Raw genomic sequence first — 17,486 nt, 5'->3', positions numbered from 1 at the left:
CTCCGTACCTTCTCTGTCTCGGGACTTGATTTCCCAACACCCCGCAAGGGGAGCTTGGAAACACTGGAGCTGGATTCTCAGCGAGAGAAAGGACAGATTCTCGATCAGTGCGTCAGCTGGAGGGAGGCTTGCTTCGGCACTTGCTGTAGCGAGCTGCGTCGGGCAAGTAGATAGTCGAGCTGCTCCGAACCACTGTGTGCTTGCTAGGGCAAGTGTAGGCATATTTATACCTTGAAGGGGCCTAGTTTGACGTAAAGTTGGACATAATAACGTCACCAAAGAACCCCAAGGGAACGGTAGTTCTTTGAAAAACTCCATGAGTTCTAGGAAAAATCAATATTCAAGCAACCCTGACTGCTGAAGCCGAGTTTTCCAAGAAATCGTTGTGGCTTTTTGGAACGAGTGGAAATAGCCGTGCCTGTATTTGGACTGCATGGGCTATGTCTAAATATGGTTATGATTTCTATGCCTTTATAAGGGAAATGTGAATTGTAACTATATAAGGGCATGAATCAGTAAATTTCGCTGGGATCCTCGAATTTGCTATACAACACCCACTCCACTTTATTATGTTTGATATTACTAAATTCTAAGCATTTAAAACATATCTAAAGCATGATGTGTTAATAACCCCACCCAAAATACATAAAATGCATTCGAAATGGTTGTACATAAAAAAGGAACATTTGTGCTGTACGCATTTTAAAAGCAATATTTTCATTCAAAGCATTAGTGTGACACTGGAAATGCTATCCGAATGAATCATGAAAGTACATTTATGAAATGGCTCTTAAATACAGAAGAAAAGGTCGAGACCATCCAATGACAGAATATTTATATGTTGTTTAGTTTGTGGACAAGGTCAAATATTGTCACTTGGAAGTGTTTCAAAGAATTCTTGTTCTCTAAGAATAGTTCTACTTCACGCAGATTACTTTGTGCCCCAAAAAATTTTTTATTTGGAAAAAGTCAAAATCGCATAAAAATAGAGTTCTGAAGTTGGAAGTTTTTTTGGGAAAAGTGAAGGTTGAATACAAAGTCCCATAGAACTCTGTGTGCTAATTTCAAAAGTCTTTCTTGTTGTTCGAAGAAAACATCAAATCTTCTAAGCTGTTAAAGAATTCGTCTATCACAGTAGGTGAAAGTTGGACCACTTCGTTAAGTAGACCAATTGCACAAAAATGCGAAGCATCGCCGTCAGCCGCATTAGCAATGTTCAATGGAGATGGAGATGGTACCCGTGTGCCTGTCGATCCACTAACTCACGTCAGCAGATTGTGTCTGTGGGACCTCAATAAATGCCGTCATCAGGATTGGTAGCCACTGGGGACAACACAATGCATGAGCCGTTACCGAACCAAGCAAGGTATCAACATCCATTGGCAGTGCTGATGGAAGTGTTAGACAGATGTCCAACACGCATTCTTCTCCACATCGTAGAACAGGTAAGATGCAATCTTGCCAGATTGGTCGGAATGATAGAAACCACGTGGTATTCAGATCTCTCATACAAGCCAAGCCCAAAATCTGTATCATGCGCTCACGACACTTCATTGCCAGGAGAGTGTTCTCTATGGTAATCTGGGTGTCGCTGGTGACCGGACTTGCCATATCGGAGCAGAAGGAACAAGAATAGGATTCCTGCTACGAGTCCCAAAATGAGAGGCAGGCCGCCTAACACAGAGTGCACAAAGTTTGGAAAAATGCAGAGGACTGCTTCAAAGGGTGCTAATAGTCCCGAAAAAACTGTCTTAAATACATGTATAATACCACTGGTATGAGGCATTTTAAAAGATACGACCTAACATTTCTGCGAAATGTATGGGGCACTTTGTGGATAAAAGGGCATGTATCTCTGCAGAGGACCTTGCAACTTGTAGTTCATAAGTCTCTTTGGACGAGGTCAGTGGCACAATTTTTTGTAAAAGAATAGCTTTCATTCTGCTTAAAGTATCAATTTGAATAGAAGAGATGTTCAGTGAAGGTCATAACGGCGACTCTAGCTGACACAGTTATGAGATAGGCTATTCCTGGCAACATTCTACAACAGCTGTGATTATTCAATATTATATAGCTCCCGTTAGAAAGCTGCCTAACAATTGGATCTAACACTGTAGCTGGAGAACCTTGCAGGTGGCAGGATAAGTTGGTTGAAGAATCGTCGCAGGCTCCGTGTACCACTTAGTGCACTTTTGCAGTTTGTACCACTAAGAAATACTTCTTTTCCCTCACTCCAACATCTGTGTGTGTATGGTAATTCCCAGGTTGGCTTTAAGTATTCCTTACCCAACCTTTCATATACGGCAGCTGGTATATGTTTCAAACAGTATTGAAAATTGTGACAGGCAGAGTGATTATCCCGTGTATGAGCCATTCTGTTGCAGGTTTTTCCGAAACAGTTATTGGTAATCTTTCCAGTTTTTCCAATGCTCAGCACCGTATAGTGTGCTCCTCTTTGTGCCAGAGTGATTTGTTTGTCTGTAAGGTTAAATACAGAAAACAATGACGTGGTGTTGTTTAGACACAATGGCAAATATTCAGAATGAAGATTTTGTAATGTCCAACCCGAAACAATTATAGAACGTAATTGTGACTGTCCATGCTGTAGCATGAGCAAGTCCTGTTCCATTATCTCTATAGCAGAGGATACTTTGCTGTCCAAAGAATAAATTCTGTATGACAGAGTCGTTAACCCATTGTCAACTACAGAGAGAGCTTTCTCTAAATTAATAAAATCAATTTCTCATATTCGTTCTGCAGTCTCTGCTTGTGTCACTTTCCAAGCTTCATTATAAATGGGGTATATACCTGCGTATATGAAACGCTTATGATGTTGTTTTGCAGGACCTTGTAAGAAGTCCCTTAAATCAACGCCATCTTTAAGTAAAGATAAGTGTTGTTAATCCTCTGTTAGTGTGGACTTTTGTAGCCACTCAAGGCATAGTTTTCCTACACTGTATGTTGTTACTATCCCTGGATGTTGTCTCTGGACATATCTTGGATCCGAGCTAGTGAATGTGAACCCTTTTGTCTTATTCAGGAATCTATCTTGACAGTTGTTTGTGTCTGTGGGCTAGATTAACCACTTCTTCAAATCAGGATCAGTTCTGTTTTTAAGTAAAATTGTTTTTACGTCGACCCCTCCTTCTGAAGTGTTTTTACTGTCAGGTGTAGGTGTAGGTATGGACGGTTTGCTTAAATCTTTTATCTTGGCCAGGCCAAGGCAGGATGTCTGTTGCACAGTGTCGTTCAAAAACATTATTTGTTCAGGGATGATGCAGGCTCTAAATAAAGCTTCTATTCCCTGCACGTGACAGTCTTTTGTGCCCCAGACAGTTTTTGTCTCAATGTTGTCTCTCCAAAAGTTGAAACCTAATGTGGACAGCTGAGCATAAAAGGACGCAGAATACATTTGCTTAGTATTAGTCAACATATTTTTCATACCTGTCTTATTAACATTTTTAAAGTAAAATATGTCTGTATTTGAGACATTAAAGCCTGAGAAGTATGGAAGTTTTTCATAAAATGTTTTTGAGCTACCTATTGGTGGCATTGGACAATGTTCCCATTGATTATAGTTATAAACATTTCTAAGGTTTGCAGATTTGCACAAATAATGATGACCATAATGATTAAAACAGTACATTTGTTCATAATCTGATGAACCTTCTAAGTATTCATGTTTTGTACATTTTGCAGACATCTCTAAGTCTGACATCATATTATTAACAGTCTCAAAGTCCCAGTCATCAGAAAATGTGCTGGGTGAAACAAAGTCACTCAAGGAAACCCTGAATTGATGTGGAACCTTGAACAGCTCTGCAGGACGAAAGATGTAATAATCAGTTCTGTGCCATGCTATACCACCAGGTATAGGAACGGCTGTGATGATCACTGATGTCAAGTCTCTTTGTTCACGATTAGATGATTTGTGTGGCTTCAGGAGCAAGTTGATGTTCTTACTTGCTGTGTCCACTTTGCTGTATCTTCCATTTATCAGCATTCCCATAGTTAATACAAGAATTAGCCAAAGTAGGAGAAAAAGTACGCCTAGCACAATCCAAAGTTCAACCCATGGAGAAACCAGATAAGTTTCTTCAAGTTGCTGAAAAGTTCTGTTACTTGTTCTTTAAAAGTTTTATTTGCTGGCGTTGTTTCAGGCTCACTGGGATCCTCGGAAAACGTATCAAAGTTGATGAAATAGCCAGAAGCAGTTCTGTCAATGGTAGGTATTGCATCAGGATTATTTGAAATCTTTGGAGCTACTGGATATTTTGTCTTATTAGTATAGTCAGATGCTATATCATTGTAGACAGGTGTTTCTTGACAAACTGTTATTTGGGTCTCAAGAGATCCATGGCTTTGTTGCATAGTTCTTCTTTTCGTACTGTACATTCCTCAAAGGTGATGAGTCTCTCAGTTTGAACCTCTTGGATAGTAGCCAGATTTGGTCGTCTGCTACATGTTTGGAGTCCACTTGGCCTACTACTTATGATTGGCCACATGATGTGGTTTTTCCAGGTCGATGGGCACAAACCTGGTCTCCTTTCTTCCAGCAAGGGGCGGCAGTAACACAGTTCTTGTTCCATGGATTGCTAGCACAGGTACTGGTTTTCTGTAAGAAGGCCCAAATTCCTTCTTATCCGCAATCTTTTCTCTGACTAGATCCCCAATCTTAGGAATCCAGACAGGCCTTGCTGGGATGGGTGGTTCTCCTTCAGTGGTCGTTGGCTTCTGCAATGTGTTGCTTAGACTTTTCCTTGTTTCATTTGGGTCCTGCAAAACAGCCAAACGGTCTTTCAGGTGTTGTGTTATCCCCATTGGTAAACAGATTGTTAGAGTTCTGTGTTTCTCATGAGGGGTAGTATCGGGAAATACTGCCTCGATTTGAGTAATTTTCTGAGATATCCAGAATGGAATTTGTTCCCTTTTTGCAGGCAATTTACCAATGACTGATTGTATAGTCTGTGGTGTTATTTTATTTGTGTTTACCTGGTAAGGGGTTTGCTGTGGAATTCTTATAGGAGGTTGGACTGTTAGAGTCCGCATGACATATTGAACCAATTTTATGTATTTTGATTAATTGTTTTAGTTGAACTAATAGTTCTGCACCTGCCATTTCTTCAATGGCAGGATGTGGTGTATAGCTGACTAAAACCGGCCATGTTGCTCCTAGTCTACCTAGTGGACCGAACCTGGTAAATGATTTTGATGTTGTAGGGCGCCTTTAAACCAGAGCTGGTGCTCTTGGTAAGTTAGTGGAATTTCAATGTCCTCGAAAGGAACTTATTCCCTTGCATTATCCTCTACTTTGTAGAAGTGAAACACATGTGTTACTGGATTTGCTTCAGGGAAGAAAATCCATGAATAGAATACCTCTGTCTGCCGATATTCGTGTGCCTCTATGACAAAATTTACCCTACCACCTCTTGATGATAGGCCATTTGTTATAAGCTTTATAGTGATGGTTTTCCTTAAGTTTTCCGGGATGATTATAGTATCCACGTCGTCTTAATAGAAGCCTGTTGTGTCAAACCCTGGTAGGGCACTATTGCCTGTCACAGTTCCACCGTTTTTGGTGTCGCTATCCGGCATTTTGTTGACTGAAAGTTTGCAGAGTAAGATTCAAGGAAACAAAGATAAGATGCACAATATTTTGGAACACTGTATCCTCCAACGTTGAAAAACCAAAAACTAATACATAGGATTTTTGTCCTACTCAGTTATGGCTGATATTTTATTCTGTTACCCACTCCAGACGTCTATTGGAGTATTTTACGGGAAAAAGGTGTCTCTGTGAAAAGCACGACTGAGTTACTCTAGTATCTAGCGTTAAATTAGTGCCTTACCAAACGTTGGGCGCCATGTAGTGTAGTTCCTATATTCCCAATAGGCTCTGCGTATTGGAATAATATATCCTATAGATTTGACGTAGGACTGAGGTTGACTAGCTCTCTATCAAATATATTAGACTTAATTGTGAGTGCCAGCTTGCTCAGAGGTCATAGAAACCTTCTCGAATACACAAGAAGGGATTAGTTTCTGACAACCGCATAAACATGACAACTTTGTTTCCCCAAGATAAAACGTATCTTCAGAGTTGTGGAAACAATAGATAGATACTTTACTCAGTCAACAGAGGTGCAGAGAAATAGAGAGATGGGCGTTTTCAATAAAAAGGATTTATTGAACAGTCTTCTTTCTCATGCTAAAGAATTGAACTGCTACAATGGTAATACTGGCTGTAAAGTATAATGCGTACAGCAAGAAGAGTATTATAAAATAATACTGTAAAAGCATGATATGGTTTCTAAGCCATAAAAATACATACATAAATAACATAGGCTAAAAGTACTCAACTGGTGCTTCTAAAATATGCCTACCCAAATGTACCTAACCTAGGTCTTTTTTTTTGTGTATCTTATATATCGCACTGCTATCCCAACGGGGTGTCCCGGCGCTTGCATTGGGAACCCGTCCTGGCTTTTCCATGTGAGATAACCCGTACTGGGCATCCCCAAGGTGAAAGCCAGGCATCCCGCCGCGGAGGGCTGTAGTGGAGATTAAGCAAGCTATTGCCCAGAGTTGCAGAGTGTGAACCCGTGATTCGAGTAGGCACCGAAGTGAAAATTATCGAGTCCGTGGACACTTGGGCTCAGACCCTGCCGCGTCGGGAATTGAACCCTGGTCCCGGGTCTGACCTCAGCTTCTGGGTATGCCTCCTCTAACCATTGAGCCACACTTCTCCACAGTACGAGGGAAGAAGTAATCGGCAAAAACAGGGCAAAAGGAAACATGCCGAGGTTAACTTCCAACCTAAGAGAACTAGGTCTGACGATTCTGAACGGCAACACGAGGGGGACAGGCCAGCAGGTATTACGTACCTGTGTGGAAGGGCTCACTCAACGATTGACTACACAATAGTAAGCGACGACCTAGTTCCAGGCGTCGAGACTTTCAAAATTGTTCAGCGGCCAGAAAGTGACCACTTCCCCCAAATAACCACCTTAAACACCACGCCCACTCTGGCACCGAACCTTTCTTGTCTACTTCATCAAGCATCCAAATTCAACCTAAAGAAATTAAAATGGCGAGGAGAAGGGCTGGAAAAAATTTGGTCCGCCGTCACAGCTCGAATACTTGAGCAAGGGCCGCAAAAAAGGGAAGATCTTGTAAAAAATTGGGAGCAATTGGTCCTGGACCTTCTCCATAAATTCGAAGCAACACCAGGGACACAGATCAAGTCTACCTTCAAAAAGGAGCCTTGGTTCAACATGGAACTAAGAACAAAAAAAAGGAGGGTAGCCAAAGCGGCCCGAGATCTAGCACGACAAAAAAGACTGGGGTTACAAGCAAACAAGGGAGACCTGATCGAAGCCAGAAGCGCTTATAGAAAGTCACTGAGCATCGCAAAATCCTCCTACAAGGAAAAGCTATGGAATAAACTCCTAAGTGCAGGAAAACACCCTAACAGCCGTTACTTTTGGGGCATGATTAATGATCTAAACAAAGGATCTAAACTCCATCAGGAAGCAGGAGTAGGAGCTGACGCTTGGTCCCAGCACGTACAATCCCTATATTGCACAACAACAGTAGGTCTCTCGAACGACATAAGGTCAACAAATTTAATTGAGGATGATCAGACGGGAATCAACAGCACAGGTACAGAAGGATTAGGGACGAAGGGGGGTTCAAAAGAGGAGACGGTATTCCCGGAACTAACGACTAGAGGAGAACCCTGTAAAATTATTAAAAGACTAAAAGCTGAAGGAGCTGCAGGCCCGAATGGGCTGCCCAACGCCATCTTCAAACACGACCCGGAATTCTGGGCAGATACCCTAATGCCACTTTTCAATCATATTTATAATGATGCCCAGGTTCCCGCGTCTTGGAAGGGTAACATCATTCACCCAATTTTTAAACATGGTGACCATCGTATTCCAACAAACTATAGGCTTATATCTTTGATAGATGTAGAAGCAAAGCTTATCTTTGATAGATGTAGAAGCAAAGCTTTACGCCTCCTGCATCCTTTTAAAGCTGCAAGAATGGATTGAAGAATCAAACAGAATTCCTTGGTTCCAGACAGGCTTTAGGCGGAAAATGGGAACAATCACCCACCTCACTTGCCTGTCATTACGAACGGACAGAATGGCAGCAAAGGGCGCACGGTTGTACGCCTGCTTCGTCGATATCAAATCGGCCTTTGACAGAGTTAACCGAGAGCGTTTATGGGGTAAGCTACAGTGTTGGGGGATGCCGACCAAACTGTTAAAGGCAATAAAAGTTCTATACCAAAACACATGGGCAAAGGTGAAATTGGGAAATGGAGCTTACACCACGAGGAAAATACCAACGTACCAGGGCCTAAAACAAGGCTGCGTTTTAGCACCCACCCTTTTTAATCTTTTCCTTTCCGACCTCGCGAAAGTGCTGGAGACGGACGAAGTTCACCCTCCATCATTGGCTAATCATCGAATTCCTTGCCTACAATATGCTGATGATATAGTACTGCTGAGTAAAACTCCAATTGGTCTACAAAGAGCTCTAAACCTACTAGCAAAATATTTAAAGCAAGAGGGTCTGGACCTAAGCAAAGAAAAAACAAAAGTGGTCCGTCTGGTAGACCCAAAGAAACTAAGATATACATGGATGGTGAACGGGACAAAGGTGAAGGAACAAGGGTCGTACAAGTACCTCGGAATCACAATATCTCAGGGCGCAAAACAAACGGAGCATAGAACTGCAATACGCGCAAAAGCCCAAACCCTAATCTTCGCTTACCGTCTACTAAAAACAAAGATGGACTGTCCAAATCACAAACATCTGTTGAAGGTCATGTCGGCACAAATTTTACCCTCTCTGTCTTACGGTCTAGTCACCTGGTGTGGCAAGGAAACAGACTTACTAAATGAGCTCCAAACCAAAATCTACAAAGCAGTTTTTAATCTTCCAAGATGTGCCTCAGCCTCGCAAGTTAGGCTTGAATTTGGTCTGCAAAACCAGAAATATAGGAGCATGAGCGGCTTCGTAAAACTGTGCTATAAACTTAGATCTGCAGACCCGGAATCCATGGACTGGCTAAACTGGGAAGTTATAAAAAATCAAGGGGAGACCGGAACCCCGTGCTCCTGGGGAAACTACCTGAAAATCTGCGTAAAAGAGCTGGAGTTGGAAGCTGCATGGGAATCTGCGATGGATAAAGCAAGCATAAGCAGATTGGCCAACAAGGTAGCAAGGAAAAAATCCTTTCAAGAAGATAAAGGGACACTACTAAAACGGCGACACGGCTGGACCATTATCAATTCCTTCAAAGCAGGACTACCACACGCTTACTTAACCTCTGACTTCAACGTGCATTTAAAAAGAGCCTTTACAGATTATAGGATGGGCATGCACATCTCGAAGGATCTATTACCATCCTGGAAAGGTAACCACCAGACTGCGCAATGAAGACTATGTGGCTATAAAACAGAATCATTAGCTCATTTTTTGTGTGTCTGTCCTGCACTTATGGCACAACGGCAACGACTGTTAAAAGGTATTTGAAATGAGCTAAATATCCGCACCTGCAGACAAGCAGTAACTTGTTGGTTGGGAGGGAGTTCTATTATTATGGCTTGCCGGGGAACAAAATTCTTGGCAGAAGTGAAAAAAAGTTTGAGCCAAGTAGAACGAGGAGAAGGTTAAGAAGCAGGACACTAAGGCTGCCTTGATTTTAACGAGTGGTAAAGTTTGTATAAACAAGCAAAAACATTTTGATATTCAAAGACAGCGGGAGCATCTCCGGAAGAAACTTTTAAAACATCGTCCCACATCATTTTTAACAAGGGAGGAGACTTAATTTTACCAAACATATTTACACTTTGTATTATTATTTATAATGTGAAAATTGTAATAATTTTAATTAATTATGCAATAAACCTTTTGACTTTGACTTTGACTTTGACTTTGAAGTAAGTGTGGTGTAGCATGGGTTTAGTTTCTTTGCCAAGAATCTATCCAAGATTTCTCTTAGGGTCTAATCAGATTTTAGAATGAAGGAGGTCTGGTATCTCTGTCTCGGGACTCGATTTCCCAACACCCACAAGGGGAGCTTGGAAACACTGGAGCTGGATTCTCAGCAAGAGAAAGGGCAGCTTCTCGATCAGTGCGTCAGCTGGAGGGTTGGCTTCCTTCGGCACTTGCTGTAGCGAGCTGCATCGGGCAAGTAGGTAGTCGAGCTGCTCCGAACCACAGTGTGTTTGCTAGGGCAAGTGTAGGCACATTTATACCTTGAAGGTGCCTAGTTTGACGCAAAGTCGGACATAATAACGTCACCAAAGAAACCCAAGGGATGGTTATGATTTCTATGCCTATATAAGGGAAATGTGAATTGTAACTATATAAGGGCATGAATCAGTAAATTTCGCTCGGATCCTAAAACGCTATACAACATATATTATTCCCTGTACATATATAATTCCCTGTATTCGAGCAGAACAAGCATTGGCATAGCCAATAGGTCTCACCTTTGGGACCTTATAAGTGTGTAGCCATGCAACAGTTGATGTTGTTGCAACAAGGATATTGTGCTGGATAACTAAACACTTCAAAGGTCCCAAAGGCGAGGCCTATTGGCTATGTCAATGCTTCCTGAGTGGAGACACTGAAGCACCATGGCTCTCCTCGGATATGTTTTGTTTACAAAATGTTTGGGAAATTTATTTTCGCCATGATGCCCCCTAAAGGCAAACCCAGTATACTCTTATGTTGGGTGACCCCGGGTGGCAAATAATGGAAAAAATGAAAAATATAACCTAGCATTCTAATTTTTATTACCATCTTGAGGACCTGCCAATTTGTGAGTGTGGCTTTAAAGTCTAACCTGCTCACCACCCCACACAAAGCTTTCTTATACCCTGTAGTTGCCAAAGAGACGATGATGTCAGGCCTATTCACATAGATGTTTCTGTGAAAAGGTGTCCCTTGTTTATGAAATTTCAGAAAAAGTTTACAAGGGCTCAAAGGGGGAAAAATATAGCTCTGTTAACTGTGGGCAAAGTACAGACTGCATTCAAAGTGTTGCCAGAATACTCCAAATCCTGAAGACACTTGCATACAGTGGTGGCCATTACTTTTACAGATCATTTCATGGGGTGTGTGGGGCCAATTGGCTCAACTGATCCATAAATACTGTATTACCTCACATTAAAAAGTGGAAGGATCTAAAGAGAAAATGTTCTGACTGAGGAACGCCCGGTTTGAGTTGTTCGGACTACAATTAAACTATTAGACTTTTATTTTATTTTTTTAGCACATTTTTCTCATTTGAACTTCCTTTTGTTTCTTCACTGCTTAGTTTATTTTGACTTTTGTCTCCAGAACATCTTCCTTGTTTGATCTTCTCTTGGCACGGTGTTCCTTTAGACATCATTCTGTACACTGGTGTTGGTTTCTCCAGCAGCTAATTGTTCTAGCTATGAAGTTTGTACGTAATTGACTTGTATTTTTATGTCCCATTGTCCTCCACAGATGAGATTATTATGTTTGATACAAATTCAAGATTGAGCCCCCTTGTTGTTGATCTACTATTTTGATTTATTTCGCAATACTTAAAGGACAAGTAACGTCAAATAAGAACTTTATCTACTGCGCCCTGACGAAGGAACTGTGGATACGGATCCTTTTCCGAAACGCACGTCGGCACCTCATCTTTTTTTGCTGCTATGTTGTATGTGTAAAATTCATGTAATTTTTCATTGTCAGTTTTGTCTCAATTGTTTCACTGTGTTTTAGTTGTGCTTGGTAGTTCTGAATGAATGCTTGGATGCTCGGTGTGATCAGTTGAATGAATGATATTTTTTGCTAATTTTGTTTGGGGGTTATTGTATATATTTGTATATTTGTAAATATTGTACATATAGAATGAGTATGTTGATAACATTACTGTGCTACGATTATATTTTTCATGTCAGAAAATTACAATAATAAAAAAGAGAATATGTTTTTCAAATAAGTTTTGCTGTGGGACAATGTTTATATATGTTCAATGAAGGATATATTACCGATATATTGATGTGATACCTAGGAAAGGTTTGTTCTTGTTCTAATACAGGGAGGGGAGACAGAAACTACAAACTCTGCCGATTCCCATGGGAATCGGCGGCGCAGCTGTGGATCAACTAATCCAGAGATCTGGTTAGGATTCTGCCCTCACCTACCCTAAGTAAGAGACATCAGGGGGGCCGTGCATCTGGTATTTTCTCATCCGTGTTTACCTGCTGTGGGCAGAGTTTGTAGTTTCTCTTGAGTATACACAGCACAGAAGACTGATTTGTTTTAAGAGATATTTCGAAGTCTTGGGAGTATTCGCAGAAGACACATTTATTATTTGGAAGATTAAAGGTCTCTAGACTAATCAGATAATAATACTGTACGGTCAAGGGTGCTTTTATTTGGCTTACATTCACTAATACATCTGACAATCAAAACTACGGTACTTAGATCATAGAGAGAGTCAATGGGGAAAATTGGGAAGGGGGCAAGAAAAAATGACAACAGGTGGTTGTTGTTTACTGCAGAACGTTTGGAAGGAAGCAGCACGTCATTTGTGTGGTAGGACCTCAATGAGAACAAACGTGAACATCTCAGAACCATGAGTACAGAAAGGTAATAGAATCATTACACAACAAAAAAGAATCATACCCAACTACGTGGCGGATGGTGCTTTGATGAGCTTAACACCGACCGGGATATCGATGTCGAACCCCAGGTGACCACATAGCAAGTAAATGCTAACAGACATGAGAGACAAACAAACAAGAAGGGAACTATCCTACCAGACCCACTACACAAGGGAACGCACAATAAAGGTGCAGGGATCAAACACAGTGATAAATTCACAAACCGGGAAACAAAACAACTATACAAAATGTTGCTGGGTAGCTACTGTATGCTCACCTTTGACTTATGAGTCCCTCTGCCTACAAAGCCCCAGAAGCCTCTGGTCTGGCCAATACCCTTCCAGGCTTGCAGTCTAGTCTTTCCCCTGTTTTGAACAACTTGTTTTCCACTTCAACTGAGGTTTCTCAGGACTTGTAGCTTCTGTTTCCTTTACTCTTCTGCTTTAGCATAACTCTTAATTTATTTATTTATTTATACAATTTATATAGCGCGCAAATACCCTGAGGTGTCTCGGCGCTGCTCAATTCATATGCTGAAGGGGAGCACTGACTTATTACTGATTAAAAAGCCATGTTTTTAATTGTTTCCGAAATGTCATTAAGGAAGGACTGTTTTTGATATCGAGGGGGAGGGTGTTCCACAATCTGGAAACAGCCACTGTGAAGCGTCTATCTCCCCAAGTCACTTTTTTTGTCCGCGGGATTGGAGCAGGGATGTGGATGAGCGTAAGGCTCTTTTGGGAGTATATACACACAAGGCTTTTTTTAAGACTTCTGGCCCTATGTTATGCATGGCTTTATAGGTAATACAAAGCGCCTTAAATTTGGTGCGACTTCTGACCGGGAGCCAATGAAGTTGGCGAACAATGGTGGTGATGGAGGTGAATTTTGAAGTACGGGTCAGAATCCTGGCTGCCGCGTTCTGGATTAGTTGCGTCTTATTGAGGACTTGCTCTTGGGCATTTAATAGCAGACCATTACAGTAATCGACCCTGGAGAGTACCAGGGTGCACATGAGGGTCTTGCCCGCGCTGGGGGGGGGGAAAGGCAAGAGTTTCTTGACCATCCTTAGAGTGCAAAAAGATGCAGAGACTACCGCATTTGCATGGCTCACAAATGATAGTTTATTATAAAATTATACCCCTAAGTTCCTGACTTTGGTGACCGGTGTTGGGGGAGAGCCTAGACCTGCAAAGGGATCATTTGAGTCATCTCTTATCTGAAACCTGACACCTCTTCATAAGAGTGCTGAGGGTCATTAAATGAAAGAGCTGCTCTGTCCATGAAAGAAATTGCAACCTTACCAAGTAATAACGTCTAGCAGGCCACTGAAGGCCAAATGTGGGTACTGTTTGGTAGGACTTAACAACTGTGGAAACACCAGCTTCCATAGTGTTTACCACCCTCGCCTAGTTCACAAGCAACTCAAGCGAATATGCGTAATGTTGGAGGATGGTTTTCCAGCTCATCTGCCTTCCCCCACATCTCGCTGATCTCTGCAGGCACAACAGAGTGGAGGAATGGGTATTCTATGCTGCTGACATTGTAGACCACAGCTGCTCTCAAAGAGCCATTTTTGATGCAGCACATGATTTAGAGCTCATTTTTGGCTCGGTTAGGAAAGTCACAGCGGGAGCTCCAGGAGCATATCAGGGCACCAAGCATATTTTTTTATAATTAGAAATGTGAAAAAGGCAATGCAAGGAAGGAAGACAACAGGTATTGTAATTTGTAATTGTGGAAGGGAAGCAGAGGTAATACTGAGGGTGGTGGCGGAAGGCAGAGAGAAGGACACTGATGGCTGGAAGGTCACTGTATAGTGGTTATTTGCATTTACTAACAGCAGTGGGCCTGGGCCAAGTGAGGCCAGGTTTACTGTGGCTCACTGTAAAAAATTGGATTATTAATTTGGGAGGGTCATTATTCATCTCAAGGATTATTCACAATCCTTGCCAGAATGAAGCCCTAAAGTCACTAAATTAACGTGAACGTAGCCCTCTGGTAGCTATGGCACAGAGCAGACATGCTTAAATTAGAGCAATGTGTAAAGTATTTATGTTATGTTATGTTATGTTATGTTATGTTATGTTATGTTATGTTATGTTATGTTATTTTATGTTATGTTATGTTAGGTTATGTTATGTTAGTTTTGTCTTCTATAGCACACGGCTACTCCAGAGAGTGTCCCGGCGCTTTTATTGAAAACCAGTCGCAGAGTAACACAACACAATAAAAGCAAAGTGGAACAGCAGAAATCAAAGAAAAAAACAAACTACTGGGCGAAAAGCCAAGTTTTGAGGCCCTTCCTAAAAGTCAGCAGATTAGAGGTACTGCGTAGTGCCAAAGGCAGAGTATTCCAAATCTGAGGTGCCAGCAGCCTGAAAGAGTGACCCCAATGCGGGCCCTCTTTACTCGAGGTACCACCGCAAGGAACAGTGATTCAGATCTCAAAGATCGGGTCGGCTGGTAGAAGGCAATCCTCCTTTGGAGATATTTAGCTCCCGAGGCATGGAGAGCCTTATGGGCCAAGGTCAAGGCCTTAAAGACTATCCGCTTCCGGATAGGCAGCCAATGGAGCGACTGCAAGAGGCCTGAAACTCTGGCACGTCTATAAAGGCCAAAAATGGCCCGCGCGGCCGAGTTCTGGACAACCTGCAGACGTTGCAAAAGATATTCCGGCAGGCCAAGATACAGGACGTTGGAATAGTCCACTCTTGAGCCGATTAAGGCCTGCACCGTCGTCTTCCTATGATCTTCTGAGAGCAGAGGAAGAAACTTACGGAGCATCCTCAGGAGGCCAAAACATGTTCCCGTAAGACCAAGGATCTGAGATCTTAACGTCAGGCCATTATCCATCTTGATCCCCAGATTCTTAGCTAGCTGGGATGAGTGCGATGGAGGAAACATGTTAACAGGCCACCATTCCTGCCAGTCTGGGTCGTATGGGCAGCCGAAGAAGAGTACCTCAGACTTGTCTGAGTTGCACTTGAGACTGTTAAGCTGGAACCATTTAAAAACAGCCCCAAGGCACTCATGGATACTCTCTCCATCAAAATCTTCTCCTTTCCTGCAGGTAAAGAGGAGCTGGGTATCGTCGGCATAAGATACGATCTGGGCCCCATAAGACTCCGCCAATGTCGCCAGAGGGGTCATAAAGATGTTGAAAAGAGTCGGGCTCAACACAGATCCCTGCGGAACTCTGACTCCCAAAGGCGGCATCACGGCGGAGCTGGGTGAGGCCCAGACCATTTGTCGACGGCCAGCCAGGAATGATGTAAACCAGCTAAGCACCCTCCCCCTCAGACCGATCTCATGAAGTCTGGTGAGGAGACCCTCGTGGGGGACGGTGTCAAAGGCCGCCGACAAGTCCAGCATTAGCATAGCTTTGCCACCTCAATCCAGTGCCTCTTTAATGGCCTCAGACACCTCCAAAAGTGCCGTCTCGGTGCTTAAATTGGGGTGGAAGCCAGATTGAGTGGAGTGCAGCAGATTGTGAGATTCCAAAAAATTGGAAAGCACGATATGAAAATGCTTCTCCAAGATCTTAGCCAGCGCAGGGAGGAGAGAGATTGGCCTGTAGTTGACCAAGGCCTCCGGTTCTAGACCAGGCTTCCTAAGAAAGGGAATGACCATAGCCTGCTTCCAGGCCTGCGGGACCACCCCCGACTCAAGGAGAGATTCAAGAGTGGATTCGCCAACGGATTAACAATGTCGGCCATTTTCTCCAGGAATTTGGCAGGACATGGGTCAAGAGGCGACCCAGATTTAAGATTGGCCATAAGTGCCAATGACGAAGGAACTGAAATAGGCGGAAAATCTGCCAAGACTGAACCCGAAAGGGCCCATGGGCCTGACCCATCTTCAAGGCTCGGAGGTACTTCAACTACCCTCAAGGGAAAAGAATCCTGGATCGATTTGATCTTGGTGGTAAAGAAGTTGGCGAGAGCAGAAACCCACGGATCAGAGGGGACGGCCTGGGTCGAATTAGTTCGAGGGGCCTTGAATTCGCTGACGATCGTAAAGATCTCCTTGCAAGAGTTAGAGGCAGCCTCTATCCTCCTAGCAAAATATCCTTTTTTCTCCGAGAGGATGTCCCGATGGTAGGCCTTGACCGCTGTTCTGTAGAAAAGCCTGGCTGCTGGATCATACTGAGCGCGCCACGCCCTTTCAGCCACCTTGCATTGCCTTCGAGAGGCCGACATTGCTTCGGTGAATCAGGGGGCAGAAACCCGTTTCAATGTTAATCGGGGGCCGTCTCAGGGGCTAGATCGTTCAGCCTATCCGTTAGCCACGCCTGCAGGGACTCTAAATCTTTCTCCAGAACTCCTGTGAAAGGGCAAGGATGATCGAGAGATGCCTGAGCCAGCATCTCTGGAGTCACCCGATGAAACGCCCTAGGGGCTCGCCCCAGCTGCCTAGGGGCTGTGCTAGATGGTTTCTTTGTGCCTAGAACATGGAATTTGGCCATCCTATGGTCTGACCAGAGCACCGGCAAAAGTATGACCCTTTTCATGCGTTGGTCCGAAAAGGTAAGGTGCCAAGCCTAAGGGGGCCGTGATCTCAATCAGCTTCATCGTATCAGGGTCCGATCCCTCATCCATATGGAAATTAAAATCCCCAGCCAGGATGCAGTGCACAGCTCTCGGAGCCAGCGCCGAGATAGCCGACTGGAGCTTGTCGAAGAAAGAGCCAGCCGGTCCAGGGGGCCTATAAACTAAGAGCCCTTTAAGGGATTGATGCGGCGCCAGAGCTATAGAGAAAGCAAGGGCTTCAGATCCAGTAATAGCATCCATGGGAATAATGGAGCAAGCGGCCAGTTTA

The sequence above is a fragment of the Lissotriton vulgaris genome, chromosome 5 (genome assembly GCF_964263255.1).
Source record: "Lissotriton vulgaris chromosome 5, aLisVul1.2, whole genome shotgun sequence".
Classification (NCBI taxonomy): Eukaryota; Metazoa; Chordata; class Amphibia; order Caudata; family Salamandridae; genus Lissotriton; species Lissotriton vulgaris.
This window is presented reverse-complemented; position numbering follows the sequence as displayed.